This window comes from Leptodactylus fuscus, chromosome 11 (assembly GCF_031893055.1).
Source record: "Leptodactylus fuscus isolate aLepFus1 chromosome 11, aLepFus1.hap2, whole genome shotgun sequence".
NCBI classification, from domain to species: domain Eukaryota; kingdom Metazoa; phylum Chordata; class Amphibia; order Anura; family Leptodactylidae; genus Leptodactylus; species Leptodactylus fuscus.
In genome coordinates this window covers 28,638,429-28,658,857 of record NC_134275.1, presented here as the reverse complement: position 1 = coordinate 28,658,857, position 20,429 = coordinate 28,638,429, and positions in this window count along the sequence as shown.

Below are 20,429 nucleotides of genomic sequence, written 5' to 3'. Positions count from 1 at the left end.
GGCCGCCTGCCGTTCACGCCACTGCCACTGCCTCTGCCACTGCCTCTGCCACTGCCACTGCTGACTGTGCTGGCGATGCACTCCAGAGGACGAGCCAGGACACCACTTCATCTATTGCATTCTGAGGCTTGAGAAAGCGCACATAGCTGCGCGAAACGGCTGTTGCCTACTTGCCTATATGCTTCTTTCCCTCCCTGCACTACTTGTTTTTAAACTACATTGTTACTTCAATAAAAGAGTATTTTATGAAGACGAGCCTGGATGTGGGTGAGTGCCCTTCCTAATTTTTCTACATTTTTCTACTTTGCTCATAATGCTTTTTTGGTCGTTGAGCACCCCCACGGCGCTCTATACATAGAGTTGTGATCCTCACGTTTACCTTCTATTTATTGGGACTTTAATTGATGTTTTCCTCAGTGCCATCCTATATTTTTCTTCTTTTTTTGTTTTTTTCTACACCACTTCATCTGCCTCCGCCACTTTGTTGACTTCTACCTCATCCTCCCCTGGTCCTGTCTTATCTCCTTCTCCTGCACCATCAAAGGCACCATCAGGCGTTTCTTTACAACAACCCACCATCTCTCAGACATTGGAGCGGCGGCAGAAATACACTGCTAACCACCCACACGCGCAAGCCTTGAACGCCAACATCGCTAAACTGCTGGCCCAGGAGATGTTGGCGTTCCGGCTTGTTGAAACTCCCGCCTTCCTGGACCTGATGGCAACTGCGGCACCTCGCTATGCCGTCCCTAGCCATCACTACTTCTCCCGGTGTGCCGTCCCCGCCTTGCACCAGCACGTGTCACTCAACATCAGGCGGGCCCTTAGTTCCGCGCTTTGCACAAAGGTCCACTTGACCACCGACGCGTGGACAAGTGCATGCGGACAGGGACGCTACATTTCACTGACGGCACACTGGGTGAATGTAGTTGAGGCTGGGACTGCTTCCCAAACTGGCCCGGTGTACCTCGTCTCCCCGCCTAACATTCCTGGCAGGGACACGAGAAGAACACCCTCCTCCTCCTCCTCCTCTACCGCCTCCTCCTCCGCCACCGCCTCCTCCTCCGCCACCGCCTCCTCCTCCGCTGTTAGATTGACCCCAGCTACGAGTTGGAAACGTTGCAGCACTGGCGTTGGTAGACGTCAGCAGGCTGTGCTGAAGCTGATCAGCTTGGGGGACAGACAGCACACTGCCTCCGAGGTGAGGGATGCCCTCCTCGATGAGACGGCAATATGGTTTGAGCCGCTGCACCTGGGCCCAGGCATGGTCGTTTGTGATAACGGCCGGAACCTGGTAGCAGCTCTGGAGCTTGCCGGACTCCAACATGTTCCATGCCTGGCCCACGTCTTCAACCTAGTGGTGCAACGTTTCCTAAAGAGCTACCCCAATGTTCCAGAGCTACTGGTGAAAGTGCGGCGCATGTGCGCCCACTTTCGCAAGTCGACAGTAGCCGCTGCTAGCTTAAAATCTCTCCAGCAACGCCTGCATGTGCCACAACACCGGCTTTTGTGCGACGTCCCCACACGCTGGAACTCAACGTTTCAGATGTTGAATAGAGTGGTTGAGCAGCAGAGACCTTTGATGGAATACCAGCTACAAAACCCTAGGGTGCCACAAAGTCAGCTGCCTCAGTTTCACATCCATGAGTGGCCATGGATGAGAGACCTTTGTGACATCCTACGGGTCTTTGAGGAGTCCACAAGGAGGGTGAGCTCTGAGGATGCGATGGTGAGCCTTACAATCCCGCTCTTGTGTGTTCTGAGAGAATCCCTGATTGACATCAGGGATAACTCAGATCACACAGAGGAGTTAGGGATAGCATCCGATCCGTCACAGCTGGAGAGTAGGTCCACACATCTGTCCGCTTCACTGCGTTTAATGGAGGAGGAGGAGGAGGAGGAAGAAGAGTTGTCCGATGATGTGATGGTGATACAGGAGGCTTCCGGGCAACTTCGAATCGTCCCATTGTTGCAGCGCGGATGGGTAGACATGGAGGATGAGGAGGAAATGGAGATTGAACTTTCCGGTGGGGCCAGAGGAGTCATGCCAACTAACACTGTGGCAGACATGGCTGAGTTCATGTTGGGGTGCTTTACAACTGACAAGCGTATTGTCAAAATCATGGAGGACAACCAGTACTGGATCTTTGCTATCCTTGACCCCCGGTATAAAAACAACATCTCGTCTTTTATTCCGGTAGAGGGGAGGGCCAATCGCATCAATGCTTGCCACAGGCAATTGGTGCAGAATATGATGGAGATGTTTCCAGCATGTGACGTTGGCGGCAGGGAGGGCAGTTCCTCCAGTAGGCAACCAAGTTCTCACCGGTCCACACAAACGAGGGGCACACTGTCTAAGGTCTGGGACACCTTGATGGCACCCCCTCACCAAAGTGCCGCCACGGAGGGTCCTAGTGTCACCAGGCGTGAGAAGTATAGGCGCATGTTGCGGGAATACCTTTCCGACCACAGCCCTGTCCTCTCCGACCCCTCTGCGCCCTACACGTATTGGGTGTCGAAGTTGGACCTGTGGCTTGAACTTGCCCTATATGCCTTGGAGGTGCTGTCCTGTCCTGCCGCCAGCGTCCTATCTGAGAGGGTGTTCAGTGCAGCCGGTGGCATCATCACTGACAAGCGCACCCGTCTGTCAGCTGAGAGTGCCGACCAGCTCACTTTGATAAAAATGAACCACCACTGGGTAGAGCCGTCATTTTTGTGCCCACCTGTGTAAAGCACCCCAACATGAAACTCCATGTCTGTACTCAACCTCTCCAATTCCTCCGCATCCTCATACTCATCCACCATAAGCGTTGCACAATTCTGCTAATACTAGGCTCCCTCCACCCTGATTTCCCCCAACTCTGCTGGTTAGAGGCTCCCTCCACCCTGATTTCCACCAACTCTGCTGGTTAGAGGCTCCCTCCACCATGAATTTGCCCAAACTGGGCTGTTTAGAGGCTCCCTCCACTATGAATTGGTCCAAACTGGGGTTTTTAGAGGCTCCCTCCACCATGAATTGGTCCAAACTGGGCTGTTTAGCGGCTCCCTCCACCATTAATTGGTCCAAACTGGGCTGGTTAGAGGCTCCCTCCACCATGAATTTGCCCAAACTGGGCTGTTTAGAGGCTCCCTCCACCATGAATTTGCCCAAACTGGGCTGGTTAGAGGCTCCCTCCACCATGAATTGGTCCAAACTGGGGTTTTTAGAGGCTCCCTCCACCATGAATTGGTCCAAACTTGGCTGTTTAGAGGCTCCCTCCACCATTAATTGGTCCAAACTGGGCTGGTTAGAGGCTCCCTCCACCATGAATTGGTCCAAACTGGGCTGGTTAGAGGCTCCCTCCACCATGAATTTGCCCAAACTGGGCTGTTTAGAGGCTCCCTCCACCATGAATTGGTCCAAACTGGGTTTTTTAGAGGCTCCCTCCACCATGAATTGGTCCAAACTGGGCTGTTTAGCGGCTCCCTCCACCATTAATTGGTCCAAACTGGGCTGGTTAGAGGCTCCCTCCACCATGAATTTGCCCAAACTGGGCTGGTTAGAGGCTCCCTCCACCATGAATTTGCCCAAACTGGGCTGGTTAGAGGCTCCCTCCACCATGAATTGGTCCAAACTGGGGTTTTTAGAGGCTCCCTCCACCATGAATTGGTCCACACTTGGCTGTTTAGAGGCTCCCTCCACCATTAATTGGTCCAAACTGGGCTGGTTAGAGGCTCCCTCCACCATGAATTGGTCCAAACTGGGTTTTTTAGAGGCTCCCTCCACCATGAATTGGTCCAAACTGGGGTTTTTAGAGGCTCCCTCCACCATGAATTGGTCCAAACTGGGCTGTTTAGCGGCTCCCTCCACCATTAATTGGTCCAAACTGGGCTGGTTAGAGGCTCCCTCCACCATGAATTTGCCCAAACTGGGCTGTTTAGAGGCTCCCTCCACCATGAATTTGCCCAAACTGGGCTGGTTAGAGGCTCCCTCCACCATGAATTGGTCCAAACTGGGGTTTTTAGAGGCTCCCTCCACCATGAATTGGTCCAAACTTGGCTGTTTAGAGGCTCCCTCAACCATTAATTGGTCCAAACTGGGCTGGTTAGAGGTTCCCTCCACCATGAATTGGTCCAAACTGGGTTTTTTAGAGGCTCCCTCCACCATGAATTGGTCCAAACTGGGGTTTTTAGAGGCTCCCTCCACCATGAATTGGTCCAAACTGGGCTGTTTAGCGGCTCCCTCCACCATTAATTGGTCCAAATTGGGCTGGTTAGAGGCTCCCTCCACCATGAATTTGCCCAAACTGGGCTGTTTAGAGGCTCCCTCCACCATGAATTTGCCCAAACTGGGCTGGTTAGAGTCTCCCTCCACCATGAATTGGTCCAAACTGAGGTTTTTAGAGGCTCCCTACACCATGAATTGGTCCAAACTGGGGTTTTTAGAGGCTCCCTCCACCATGAATTGGTCCAAACTGAGGTTTTTAGAGGCTCCCTACACCATGAATTGGTCCAAACTGGGGTTTTTAGAGGCTCCCTCCACCATGAATTTGCCCAAACTGGGCTGTTTAGAGGCTCCCTCCACCATGAATTGGTCCAAACTGGGCTGTTTAGAGGCTCCCTCCACCATGAATTGGTCCAAACTGGGTTTTTTAGAGGCTCCCTCCACCATGAATTGGTCCAAACTGGGCTGTTTAGCGGCTCCCTCCACCATTAATTGGTCCAAACTGGGCTGGTTAGAGGCTCCCTCCACCATGAATTTGCCCAAACTGGGCTGGTTAGAGGCTCCCTCCACCATGAATTTGCCCAAACTGGGCTGGTTAGAGGCTCCCTCCACCATGAATTGGTCCAAACTGGGGTTTTTAGAGGCTCCCTCCACCATGAATTGGTCCAAACTTGGCTGTTTAGAGGCTCCCTCCACCATTAATTGGTCCAAACTGGGCTGGTTAGAGGCTCCCTCCACCATGAATTGGTCCAAACTGGGTTTTTTAGAGGCTCCCTCCACCATGAATTGGTCCAAACTGGGGTTTTTAGAGGCTCCCTCCACCATGAATTGGTCCAAACTGGGCTGTTTAGCGGCTCCCTCCACCATTAATTGGTCCAAACTGGGCTGGTTAGAGGCTCCCTCCACCATGAATTTGCCCAAACTGGGCTGTTTAGAGGCTCCCTCCACCATGAATTTGCCCAAACTGGGCTGGTTAGAGGCTCCCTCCACCATGAATTGGTCCAAACTGGGGTTTTTAGAGGCTCCCTCCACCATGAATTGGTCCAAACTTGGCTGTTTAGAGGCTCCCTCAACCATTAATTGGTCCAAACTGGGCTGGTTAGAGGTTCCCTCCACCATGAATTGGTCCAAACTGGGTTTTTTAGAGGCTCCCTCCACCATGAATTGGTCCAAACTGGGGTTTTTAGAGGCTCCCTCCACCATGAATTGGTCCAAACTGGGCTGTTTAGCGGCTCCCTCCACCATTAATTGGTCCAAACTGGGCTGGTTAGAGGCTCCCTCCACCATGAATTTGCCCAAACTGGGCTGTTTAGAGGCTCCCTCCACCATGAATTTGCCCAAACTGGGCTGGTTAGAGGCTCCCTCCACCATGAATTGGTCCAAACTGGGGTTTTTAGAGGCTCCCTCCACCATGAATTGGTCCAAACTTGGCTGTTTAGAGGCTCCCTCCACCATTAATTGGTCCAAACTGGGCTGGTTAGAGGCTCCCTCCACCATGAATTGGTCCAAACTGGGCTGGTTAGAGGCTCCCTCCACCATGAATTTGCCCAAACTGGGCTGTTTAGAGGCTCCCTCCACCATGAATTGGTCCAAACTGGGTTTTTTAGAGGCTCCCTCCACCATGAATTGGTCCAAACTGGGCTGTTTAGCGGCTCCCTCCACCATTAATTGGTCCAAACTGGGCTGGTTAGAGGCTCCCTCCACCATGAATTTGCCCAAACTGGGCTGTTTAGAGGCTCCCTCCACCATGAATTGGTCCAAACTGGGTTTTTTAGAGGCTCCCTCCACCATGAATTTGCCCAAACTGGGCTGTTTAGAGGCTCCCTCCACCATGAATTGGTCCAAACTGGGCTGGTTAGAGGCTCCCTCCACCATTAATTGGTCCAAACTGGGCTGTTTAGCGGCTCCCTCCACCATTAATTGGTCCAAACTGGGCTGGTTAGAGGCTCCCTCCACCATGAATTTGCCCAAACTGGGCTGTTTAGAGGCTCCCTCCACCATGAATTTGCCCAAACTGGGCTGGTTAGAGGCTCCCTGCACCATGAATTGGTCCAAACTGGGCTGTTTAGAGGCTCCCTCCACCATGAATTTGCCCAAACTGGGCTGGTTAGAGGCTCCCTCCACCATGAATTGGTCCAAACTGGGCTGGTTAGAGGCTCCCTCCACCATGAATTTGCCCAAACTGGGCTGTTTAGAGGCTCCCTCCACCATGAATTGGTCCAAACTGGGTTTTTTAGAGGCTCCCTCCACCATGAATTGGTCCAAACTGGGCTGTTTAGAGGCTCCCTCCACCATGAATTTGCCCAAACTGGGCTGGTTAGAGGCTCCCTCCACCATTAATTGGTCCAAACTGGGCTGGTTAGAGGCTCCCTCCACCATGAATTTGCCCAAACTGGGCTGTTTAGAGGCTCCCTCCACCATGAATTTGCCCAAACTGGGCTGGTTAGAGGCTCCCTCCACCATGAATTGGTCCAAACTGGGCTGGTTAGAGGCTCCCTCCACCATGAATTTGCCCAAACTGGGCTGTTTAGAGGCTCCCTCCACCATGAATTTGCCCAAACTGGGCTGTTTAGAGGCTCCCTCCACCATGAATTTGCCCAAACTGGGCTGGTTAGAGGCTCCCTCCACCATGAATTGGTCCAAACTGGGTTTTTTAGAGGCTCCCTCCACCATGAATTTGCCCAAACTGGGCTGGTTAGAGGCTCCCTCCACCATGAATTGGTCCAAACTGGGTTTTTTAGAGGCTCCCTCCACCATGAATTTGCCCAAACTGGGCTGGTTAGAGGCTCCCTCCACCATGAATTGGTCCAAACTGGGTTTTTTAGAGGCTCCCTCCACCATGAATTGGTCCAAACTTGGCTGTTTAGAGGCTCCCTCCACCATTAATTGGTCCAAACTGGGCTGGTTAGAGGCTCCCTCCACCATGAATTGGTCCAAACTGGGTTTTTTAGAGGCTCCCTCCACCATGAATTTGCCCAAACTCTGCTGGTTAGAGGCTCAATCCACCCTGATTTTCAAAACAAATGTTGGTGCCAACCTCAACTTACTACAAGGGCCAAATTCACTGCTGGTGACAAGCTCTCCTCACTGCAAGTGCCAAATACACATGTTTCAAGGGGTTTTCCTACTGTCAGAGAGGTGGTATTGAGTGTGTAAAGTGTGTAGTTGTTAGGCTGTGATGTTGGGGTAATAGAGGGTCTTTGGTGTGTTAGATGCCCCCAGACATGCTTCCCCTGCTGTCCCAGTGTCATTCCAGAGGTGTTGGCATCATTTCCTGGGGTGTCATAGTGGACTTGGTGACCCTCCAGACACGGATTTGGGTTTCCCCCTTAACGAGTATCTGTTCCCCATAGACTATAATGGGGTTCGAAACCCATTCGAACACACGAACATTGAGCGGCTGTTCGAATCGAATTTCGAACCTCGAACATTTTAGTGTTCGCTCATCTCTAGTGGTAAGTCCTTCCTTTATATCCCCCTTTCCTTTCACATTACAGGCGTTGGCGCAAAATACTGCATCAAAAACTGAACCAAAAAGGCATGTGTGGGTTTAGCCTTATAGTTCAAAACAGAAGCATTACTTTGTTCTAAATATTTTGTAAGCCTTTCAACAAGATTTATTCCTAAATCTGTAAGCGGCACAACATTTTCCTGTGTAAATCCTACCCAAAAGTGAACTTGCACACTTTGCAAATCTGTAAAGTTGATTTATCCCAGTTGGCAGATCTTCAGTATGTGTCATGGACTCACAATGTAGCAAATTTTTGCCCCTGATGAGAGAATGAACTTTGTGTAAATATATTCATTTTCCTTCCATCAATATTTCTCCTTACATTGCAAACTATCTGGGGACTGTGCGCCCCCTTTTTTCTTTCCTAAACAGCCATATGGGATATGAATGATCGCACTACAATCTGCTTCTGTGTTTCACAGCTTGTGTCCCGATGGGAAGAAGAGCTTTCAGGAAACACTTTGTTAAACCTTAAAGAGAAACGGAAAATAAGCCTGTGTACTGTACACATATGGAAGAAAGTTGCATACATTTTCTAAAAATCAGCATTTACGCCAAATGAGAAGAATGCAAACACGATTGACTTAGTTTATTGACAAGTAAGCAGATTTAGCAGATTCTTCCCATCTAATACATTTACAAGCCAACATTTTAACATATTAGCGTTCATGGTATTATAAGAATAGATTTGTTTGATACAATGGAGCAAATTTATTATACACAGTATGCCGGTCTTATGGAGTAAAAGTGCACCAAAGAATGTGACCATATTCCAATTCCAGCGCCACTTTTGTGAAAAGTTTGTAGAACAGGTGGGGATCAGTGGAGATGCTGGAGATAGCGAAGTGCTGTAGTTTTGCTTTTCCAGCTGTATATAATGGAGTGTATGTCCATAACAGCCACACTATGGGAGTAAAACACCCCTTGTTGTCTGAATCAGTGGGGGTCCTAGCTGTTGGACCCCCATCAATCAATAATTTATCCTCTACCTATGGATAGTTATTGTCAGAATATGTGGGGGTCTTAATGTTGGACACCCACCGATGAGCATTTCGTCCTCTATCCAATGGATAAAAAAATCAATCATTTTTGTAGCATACCCCTTTAAGACAGGTGAACAATGTACTAGTCTTAATAAAATCCCTCCAGGGTCTCTAGATCACAAAAAGAACAATATAGGGGACAATTATGAATACTGTTATAAGACCGACTTATGATGCTACATGAAAACATCCATTGACTGAAGGCACGCACAGGACACCTGGTCTGACTAGTCACACACATACAGTTAAGATTTTCACCCCTATGACAAACTCATCCACTATAATCCTACCACACTCATATTGGTGCAAAGAGTTATCCATATAAATATTTCCAACCCCACTAATTTTAGTAAAACAGACAATCATCCAATATATACAGGGATTACTGATGCCAAGTGTCAGGAAAAGAGGGATTATGCATTTATGTTAATGTGTCCGTTTTTTGGTTTTTTTTACTGATCCATTTAATACTTCTAGCAGATCAGTTCCTTCCACCTGAATGGCATTGTTTATGCAGTATGTGAATGGAGTTCTGCTCATTTTTAATGCAAGAACATTCATCATCCAAAGGGCAGGATCATCACAAGTGCACGTACACAAGGCATAGCTCTAACCTTCACTGTTCTTTGCTTCATACAGGTACGTATCCATCCAACTCTGCTTGCTGTGCACCTATAATCAAACTCATCTTGTAAGTGATAATGGACATGATGCCTTATCAGACTGTAACCTTGTATGCCTGGGCACTTTGGATCTGCACATGATGACGGCTCATATAGATTTATTTATATGTGTAATTAATATAACCTTTATCATGAAATCAGCGGCTCCAGTATATAAGCAATGTTACCTCCTATGCCGCCCCTGCTACCTCATAGATTGTAAACTCTTACAAGCAAGGCCCTCAGTCCTATTGTGTGAATTGACTTATTACACTTTGTCATTTTCTCTGTACACGAACCCTATGATTTGTAAAGTGCTGCAGAATACATTGCTGCTATATAAAATGTATTATTATCCAGATAAATGGTTCAGTTGCACAAATCCCCCCCCCCCCCCCGCAGTTAACTATCCCATTAGTGCCCCTACACAAAGTATAATGCCCGCATAGTGCATCTACACACAGTAGACTTACCCACACTGGCTTGTCACTTCAGATGTAAGGCCTTGGTGCTGCCATCATAGAGTGATTTCAGGGGTAGCTGTCCGCAGAGGCGTAGCTATAGGGGTGCAGCAGAAACAGTCATTACCGGGCCCCGGACCCTGAGAAGGCCCCAGTATGTGGTCTGCCATATGTGGTCAGAGGGGAGCCATGTCCTGCTTGCAATTGTGCAGGTTGCATGGTTGGTGACACAACTCCTGCCAACTCACACTGGTCAAAAAGATCACTCTTTTTGGCCTTTTTATGGTAATAGGGGCCTACAGAAACATAAGCACTAGAGATGAGCGAACAGTGAAATGTTCGAAATTCGATTCGAGTAGCCGCTCAATACTCGACTGTTCGATTGAATATCGAACCCCATTATAGTCTATGGGGAAAAAATACTAGTTAAGGGGGAAACCACTATTCGACTCAGGAGGGTCACCAAGTCCACTATGACACCCCAGGAAATGATGCCAACACCCTGGAATGCAACTGGGACAGCAGGGGAAGCATGCCTGGGGGCATCTAACATGCCCAAGTCACTGTATTACGTCGGGATCCCTGTCAGCTTGCGATATGCGGGAGCTGACGTTTTCCCATAGAAATGCATTGACTAGCGTTGATTGGCCGAATGCCATACGGAGTACAGCATTCGACCAATCAACGCTGGTTCTGCCGGAGGCTCGTCTATGAGGAGGCGGAGTCTAAGATTGGACCAGAATGGAGACTGCTGTGTACCGATCTTAGACTCTGCCTCGTCCGACAGAACCAGCGTTGATTGGCCGAATGCTGTACTCTGTATGCACCGGAGATGCAGCCGAGCTGAGCGCACGGCCGGCACTGCTACACCGGAGATGTGAACCCTACTGCACACTCAACTCTGCTGCATCAGAGCTGAGTGTGCACTGAACCCTGCTGCACACTCAGCTCTGCTGCATCAGAGATGCGCTGAACCCTCCTGCACACTTAGCTTTGCTGCATCAGAGATGTAGCAGAGCTGAGTGTGCGCTGAACCCTGCTGCACACTCAGCTCTGCTGCATCAGAGATTTAGCAGAGCTGAGTGTGCAGCAGGGTTCAGCGCGCACTCAGCTCTGCTTCAACTCCTTTGTAGCAGTGCTGGCCGTGCGCTCAGCTCAGCTGCATCTCCGGTGTAGCAGTGCTGAGTGCACGGCCAGCACTGCTACATCTCGGCATAGGAATGCATTGACCAGTGTTGATTGGCTGAATGCCATACAGAGTACAGCATTCGGCCAATCAACGCTGTTTCTACAGGAGGAGGCAGAGTCTAAGATTGGTCCACAGCAGTCTCCATTCTGGTCCAATCTTAGACTCCGCCTCCTCACAGACACACCTCCGGCAGAACCAGCGTTGATTAGCTGAATGCTGTACTCTGTATGGCATTCGGCCAATCAACGCTGGTCAATGCATTCCTATGGGAAAAAGTCAGCGCATCGCGCATCTCGTAAGCTGACAGGGATCCCGATCAGATAGAGCCCCAAAGAGCTGGGTGAGTAACATTCCCACCTAAATAAAGGTAATCCCTAGCTAACCCTGCCTGTGCATCTATCCCTGTGTCACAGTCACATAGTTCACAGTCTCATATGAACCGGATATTAAAAACACTATGATGGCCAGACCTTACAAGTGCACTGTAGGACTGATTTATTATGCCAGCACTTTTTTTTTTTTTTTTAACGTAGATTGTGAGCCCCACATAGAGCTCACAATGTACATTTTTCCCTATCATTATGTCTTTTTTGGAATATGGGATGGAAATCCATGCAAACACGGGGAGAACATACAAACTCCTTGCAGATGGTTTTATGCCCTTGGCGGGATATGAGCACCAGGACTCCAGCGCTGCAAGGCTGCAGTGCTAACCACTGAGCCACCGTGTGGCCCCTTACGCCAGCACTTTTCATGCTTGTCTTGATAATCTCTACCCCGCCAGAGTTTGTGCCCAATTCATGAGGTGCACCCCTAGTTATAAATTAGACTCAACCACCAGGGCCTGTGTGCCTAAACAGAACGGCGATTTCTGGTCTCAGAAAACTGGTAAATATTACGAGGCTTTTGCTCCACTATGACCCTTTTGGAGAACGTAGTGTGTTGGGCTTAGAACTTGAAAAGTTGCCATTTTTCCCACAAAATTCTAACTTGCATAAAAAATTGCTACTTTTACAGAAGCCATGATGTGGTCTCCTTAATATGCCCTTCTCTACCCCCATTTGCTTCTAATATTCACTTGTATTTTTATGTAGACAGTTCTGGGGACATTTTTACTCCTTGGCTTCTATTTTGGATACTGTAGTTTCGACATTGTCCAATTCTTTATCCTTTGGGTCAGAATTTGTTGTGTGATTTGGACCATACTAATATATCTACCCAGATTTTCTACCGATAATCCAATATCTCCAATCGTTTTATAGCCTAACGTTAGTCAGACAAGAAATGTCAATCTGCGGTTCTACAACACTTCAGGCATAATGTACATTTCAGTTATGAAGGGAGACAGATAAGCAATGCAAACATCCTACCAGCAATCCAGATAACAGTATCCGGCAATAGAAATCTTCCACCTTCAGGAAACAGTCAGCATGTCTTATACAGATTATTTGTACATATAATCTTATTATTTTTGCAACCAAATGCAAATCAGTTGATGTTTGCCGTGTTCCAGCCACAGCTGCAGTTTGCATGGCAGACTGCATATTCCATCTAAAATGGTTGTGTGTTATGTTGGGATCCTGTTTTATTTATCGCAGGCAGATAACACGATTTCATCTGAAACCAGGTGGCCCTCTAATTTCCATCTGTTATTCCTGCGTCTGTGCCGGTAGCAGACCTTAGAAGTGAGCAGTAGCGAGCAGCATGTGTGATGCTGAGTAACATCTGTTCCTATCAGCATGTTACACTAACTTTTATTTTTTTACTCCTTTTTCAGTTTATTTTTGATGGCTTGTTTCTTCTTTTTAGGAACTTGTAGTATAAATGTCCAGCACCAGTCACCGAACTCTTCCTGGAAATAACAAATCAATATGCCTATGTTTTATTTCCCCCCTATTTTCTCTATCTATAGCAATGACTGAGTTGTCTAGACTTAGTTCTCTTCCGGAGCATTCTGTTGTACAGGAGGTGGTCGGGTCTACTTACTCCATTACTGGCAGTGTATACTACTATATCTTAGATTTTATAAGTAAAAAGGACCAAGATGTATCCAAAGGCACAGAACATTGGCTATTGTCCAGGCCAGGATAAATTAAAGGGACTATGACATGTAAAATATTTATTCTCTATCCAAAGACTAGAGGATGAATTGCAGATCATGGGGACCGCTGAGACCCCACCGATCCTGAGAACAGGGTTTTTTAAATTCCTATTGAAAATGTAGCCACAATGTATAAATACACCCCCTGCTCCACCCTGTTCAAATGAAAGCATCAGAAATAGGCAAAGAACAGCATCTTATGGCTTTAGCCTTAAAGGGGTTGTGCAGGATTCGGAAACATGGCTGATTTCCGTTTCTCAGGAAATTACATTTTTGCATTGGGGCCCATTACGCCTTTGGCTCAGCCCTATTAAAATGCATGAGACTGAACTGCAGCATGACCATGTGACCAATGCTGCAGTCAGTCTCATGCATTTTAATAGGGCTAAGCCAGAGGCATAATTTGAAGCTCCTGGGCCCCCAATGCAAAATCTGTACTTACCTTTTTCCATTTATAATATTTGTATGTTATGTGACAAAGAGACCTTTGGGGCCCCCTATGGTCTAGGGCCAAGTAGTGACTGCTACCTGGACTGAGCTGTAGCATTGCCATAGGACCAATGAACGTGATGTTAATTCCTGAGAAGAAGCAGCCATGTTTTCTAATCCTGAACAACTTTAAAGTCATCGCACATATTGCAGGATTAGTTAAAGCGAGTGTTGTCCCGTTATGGACACTTATTAACTAGCCACAGGACAAGGTATAAGTAGACAATCAATCGGGGTCCTATCCCAAGTCCCCAGTGATCAGGAGGTCAGGAGACTGAAGATCCCCCTTAGCCCTCCTTGTGAATGGAGCACCAGTTGACCAGCGCTCCATTCACTTGTGGGTGTTTCCAGCAGCCCTGTGAAAGTGAATGGAGCACCGATCACACACGTGCACTGGTGCTCTATTGACAAGGAGACTTGAGGGGATTTTTGGTGACTGGACCCCCAGCAATTGGGCACTTATCCCCTGTCCTGTGGATAGGACATTATTGTTCATAATAGGACAACCCATTTAAAGCCCGGTAACTCGCGCCTCTACGGTCCAGTGTTGCTGTCCTGCTCTCTGTGCAGAGTGAATGGGGAGGTCTGTTGATATTACGCTAGATGACATTTTTTTAAAAACTCGTTTTATTGAAGAAAATACAGCAGACATAATTATAAAATACCAAACATAAGACACAATGGTATAAGGCAAAACCTGAAAGACTAACAAAACAAGAGAAACAAGAAATAGAAAAAGCAAACAAATATGTCACTTCGCCACCTCCCAATCCAAATTGGGTCCATAATACAACCTACTAGTCACCAGCCCTTTGGCAGAGGGAAATGTATAGCCGACCACAGAGATGGGGTGGTGTACTGGATTGCAGGGGAATTACTCCACAGCCCCCATACTTTGTGAAACTTCTGGGGACATCCTCATCCCTTGTATACAATCTGGTTGAAAAGAAGGATGGAATTAATAAGTTTCCTCCACATTGACACTGATGGAGGTCGTGGAGCCATCCAGCATAGTGTGATGGTTTTCTGGCATAGAACAAGGACTCCTGCAGGAAGATTCTGATATGGTGTTACCAAACCTCTTCATCTAGAATGCCAAAAAGACACACCTCTGGAGTAATCGGCACAGGCATAGACACGATCCCTGTTAGAAGATCTACAACACCCTGCCAGAAATCTCGTATAATAGGGAAAACCCAAATCATATGCCAGAAGTGTGACAATGGACAGGAACACCTGAGGCAACCCAGGTGAGATAGCCGGCCTATTTTAAAGAGACGGGAGGAAGTCAGGTAACATTGCTGTAAAATAAAATTTTGTATTAATTTATTATTAGTTGAGGGGGATACATACAAAGGAGATTCTAGAATCCCCTGAAACATACTACATGACATATTTAAAGGGATATTACTCCAATGTGTGTTTCAACCCAGCAGCCAAATCCACCAAATTCAGAGGGTCTGGTTAACCATCCAGTATGTATGATGGAGTCCAACTCTTCCTTGATGCAAGATGTTGGAGGAAAGATGAGTTGGCCATGTTGAATTTCACCAAAGGTTACCAAAAGATATATGTTATTGCCAGAGGTTACTGGTAGCAGCTTATTTTCCTTTTTCTATTGAGAACATACAGTAAAATACTGCTCTCTAATCCACTTCTGTCTCTTCTTTATACTTGCACTCTATGCACTGTTGCTGGCTGAAGTACAGGAGTGTAAGGGCTTTGGTATAATGCAGGGAAGCTGATGCTTGGGGAGTCACTGCAAATTGTTATATGCAGGGCCTTATAAAATACAGAACATTGCTTCTGGTGTCATATGAAAGGTGAGATGCTCAGATGCTGAAAACAAAGTCAGTATCAGCTTATTCTGTCTTCTAACTGTACATCTGTTGTTCCATTATCACCTTCCTGGTATTATCACTCCTTGGCTATCTTGACCTATATATCTGCATTCATCATCACGTCTCATCTACATGGCAGATTCTTAGTCTTCCGGAAGTAGGTCACAGAGGCTGATGGGTACAAAGAAACAAGGTAACAGCTACTATACATATCTATATTACATCTCTGGTCACGATATCTGTGTGTCCTTGCAATACACTTTTGCACCTGATTCCTGGCTGTCTGCAGGGCTGGATGTGCAGATTCGCCAAAGTGAGGAATTCTCTTTGTAGCCACTTTCTTCTCTGGCTCATAGATGAGGGTCCTGAATGTGGAACACGAGAATGTCCTAACAATAGTAGAAAATCTTCAGAATTAGACAGTCCCTTTATTCTACTTATGGTCCCATGTTCTCTAGATTTCCCATTATACTGCAAAGTAGTTCATTTTGAGAGTTACAAAATTGAAAGAGACCACATGTATATTTTCCATGGTATTGTTACATAAGCCACATAGGTTGGTTATGACAAGTCATGAAAACCCCATTGTTACCGGCTTAAAATCTGGATTTCAACCAATAAACATATGTATGTAACACTATATTTAGCAACATTGTTTCATCTTTCTACAGTAGTTGCAGACTTTGAAGTTCTAGTTTCTTAAAGAAGTTTTTTATACACCACAACCATCTTACAATATCAAAAAGAGGAAGCTGCTAAATGTGTTAGCAAAAACTAAAAGACAAACTAATAAGATTATGTATTACACTAATAGTCCAGAAAGAAATGTCCAAAAAGGTGTTTTTCTTCCTAAAGAAAAGTAGATTTGGTCCCACACTTAGTAGGGCACTAGACAACATGTGTACAGACAACTTCTTGCCATTAACAGAGTTTCATTCCACCATCTTTTATCCAAAATGCAGTTCCCATTTATGACAAGCTTTGGGTCTTGCTTGCAAGGCTTGTACTAATGACAGCTGGGGCATGTTGTGTGTCTGTAAGTATGACCATAACTACCAGGGTAGTCCAACAACTAAGGCCTAGCGTGCACTTAGTGATAATTATGAATGATGGAAGGGTATGTGGAAAACTGAATGCACCTCCATTAATTTATTCTGACATCATAATGCTTGCATGTCACATCATTATAATTACTACCCTCATGCTGATGTCACAGTGTACACAGTGATCTTTTTGTGTGTGCATTATGCCCGTGCTATGATGCCATAGTGGGTATTGTTTTGGTACTGTGACATCACTGTGTATGTTATTCCTGTACTGTGATATAATTGTATGCATTATACCTGTACTGTGACATCACTGTGTGTGTTATATCTGTGTGCATTATATATCACTTTGTGTATTGTCCCTGCATTGCAACATTGCTGGCTGAATTATCTCAATCCTGTGACATCCCTGTGTGTATTAACCCTGTACTGTGGCATCACTGTGTGTATTATCCATGTACTGTGACATCACTGTGTGCAATATCCATGTACTGTGACATCACTGTGTATTATCCATGTACTGTGACATCAATGTGTGTATTATCCATGTACTGTGACATCACTGTGTATTATCCCTGTACTGTGACATCACTGTGTGCATTATCCATGTACTCTGACATCACTGTGTGCATTATCCATGTACTGTGACATCACTGTGTGCATTATCCATGTACTGTGACATCACTGTGTGCATTATCCATGTACTGTGACATCACTGTGTGCATTATCCATGTATTCTGACATCACTGTGTGTATTATCCATGTACTGTGACATCACTGTGTGCATTATCCATGTACTGTGACATCACTGTGTGCATTATCCATGTACTGTGACATCAATGTGTGCATTATCCATGTACTGTGACATCACTGTGTGCATTATCCATGTACTCTGACATCACTGTGTGCATTATCCATGTACTGTGACATCACTGTGTGCATTATCCATGTACTGTGACATCACTGTGTGCATTATCCATGTACTGTGACATCACTGTGTGCATTATCCATGTACTCTGACATCACTGTGTGCATCATCCATGTACTCTGACATCACTGTGTGCATCATCCTTGTACTCTGACATCCCTGTGTGCATTAGCCATGTACTCTGACATCACTGTGTGCATTATCCCTATACTGTGATATTCTTATGTGCATTATAACTGTTCTGTGGAGTCACTGTGTGTATTATTTCTGTACAGTGACATCCCTGTGTGCATTATGCCTATACTATGACATCACTGTGTGCATCTATACTGTAAAATCACTGTGCCTGTGTTTAACAGAGACCAAAATAATTGTACACTTCTCAAATTCTGAACTATCAGGTGGACATGGCACTGTGAGGCCCCAATACAAGTTTTGCTATGTTACTCCATGGTTATTTGTTACTCCATTGTCTATGAGGCTGGGAGCTGTATCTTACAACCTGTCCTACGAGCCGTCACCGCCCTGTTGTGGACAATAGACATTTTATTGAGGATAGTGGAGATTTCTGGAGCTGTCAGTCAGGGCACACAGGAAGTATTAGGTATATGAGAAATATAACTGTGCTTGTGACACTTCCAACCTAACTTGCATCCTACTAATATTATAAATGTGAAAGTTTGTGTGTTTGGATGTTTGTGAGTTTGGATGTTTGTTCCTCAATCACGCTAAAACGCCTGGACGGATTTGCGTGCAATTTTCCACAAACATAGTTTTCCCTCAGGATTGAGTCACAGGCTACTTTTGGTGCCACTAAACAACATGGCTTCCTAACAGGAGACTCACAAAAGCAGGACTCCTAGCCCCAGCTATAGACTCACACACACTGCCTGGCATTTCCTGTCTCAACCTGCCTGCACACTCCTTACTGTCACCTCAGGAGTAGCCCTCACTCTACTCACTCACATTTTACATATAGCTTTCCACTATACATACACAATACAACACATCACATTGTAATTACATGTATCTCCTATCACTGCTATATACAGTACCTGATACATATATACTCCTGTACACAGGCTGTATATACTATATATTACATGTATCTCCTATCACTGCTATATACAGTGCCTGATACATATATACTCCTGTACACAGACTGTATATACTATATATTACATGTATCTCCTATCACTGCTATATACAGTACCTGATACATATATACTCCTGTACACAGGCTGTATATACTATATATTACATGTATCTCCTATCACTGCTATATACAGTACCTGATACATATATACTCCTGTACACAGGCTGTATAACACATCACATTGTCTGTATCACAACATACACAATATAACACATCAAATCACATTTGCTAGCCCACCAAACTTTTTAAAGCACTTTTACAGTTTCACACGTCTGTGTCCGCCCAATACTCAACTCACTGCAGACGAAGTCGCGGGTAAAAGCTAGTAATAGATAAATGTTGATTTTCTCCAGAATTAAGATGATGTGAACAATAATAAAGTTATCTTAAAGGCATGTTACTAAACACCATACCAAGCAGTGACAGAGACTTCACAGGACCAAATCGTTTCCAAACTCCCTTAACTTTGGATCATTCATCAGGAAAAAGCCACAAATAGAGATTTCCCATAATACAACTTTTTTCAGATGGAAAAACAATCGGATTGTGAAAAATATTATAGAATGACATTACACCAAAAATGATTTTCTATGTGAACATTAAATATTCTATCTGATGGAGCAATTCATCGAAAACCAGCTGTTTCTAGAACTGTACAAATTATGATAATCATTACAACTGTGGTCAAATTTCTGGAGTAAATCCTTTTGAACTTGTAGGGGTTTTTTTTGGTACGGTATTTTGGCAAGAGGAATTTTATTTTCCACTAGCCCTATACTCGGCGCTGCTATTTTAAGCCCTCATAATATTTAAACACTCAAGAAAATTCCATTTTGGATGGAATATCAAAAAATTGCTAGATCTTACATTGGGAAAATACATTTCTCTAAAAGTTTGGCAAACACAGCATATGTAAAAGAATTATACATGAGATGAAGAGTTAAAGTGACGGAGCTCAGCAGGTTACAATATAGAGATATTTGTGGGAAAAGCTTCAGTATAACTTGCAATTTATTGACCTAAATCCCTGCTCGCACTGCAGGCTTATGAGTCCACATGGACAGGTCTACTCAGTGTTTCACTGCTGTGTCTATATGTTCCATAAGTGTACTCTATATGTTCCTAAAGGAGAGGCTGCAAGCTAGGGGTACCTGTTATTCTAGTCGTAATTCTGAACCGTGGCCACCTCCTGACTATCCCCATCATTTGTCCTGTTGCATCTTGACCACTCTCCTGGATTTGACCTTTGGTTCTCTTCTTGACTATGCTACTTCTCCATTGGTGCACTGTCACTAAATTGTCATCATTCTGAGGACTGCAACCTAGTAATTTGACCAAGAAAGTCCATATCTCTTTGCAGGAGTTAAGGGTCAAGACTGGCAAGGTTCCTTAGGCACTACACCACCAAATAATTGTGGCTTAGAGGATTCACATCTCCAAAGAGTAGCTTAAAGGGGTTGTCCGGGATAAACTACAAATCTTCCCCTACACTAAACCCCTTCCCCCACCTAACTTCTCATTTACTTCTATATAATTACCCATATTGACTATCCGGTGACGTTCTATTTCACCGCTTCCGAAATAGAACTTCACCAGTACTCTCCCCTTCCACTCCATCAATACTTACATGTCTTCCTATATCTGGGAATGGGTCCTCCTCTCTTGAAGTCTGGAGGTGACTGCAAGACACACGCAGTAGAGATTGTCTCTCAGCCTGTGCACAATGAATAAAGAAGTTGGAGTCGTCTCCCAGATCGGAAGCTAGGTACGTGTGATGCGGTGGGGGTGGGGCTTAGTT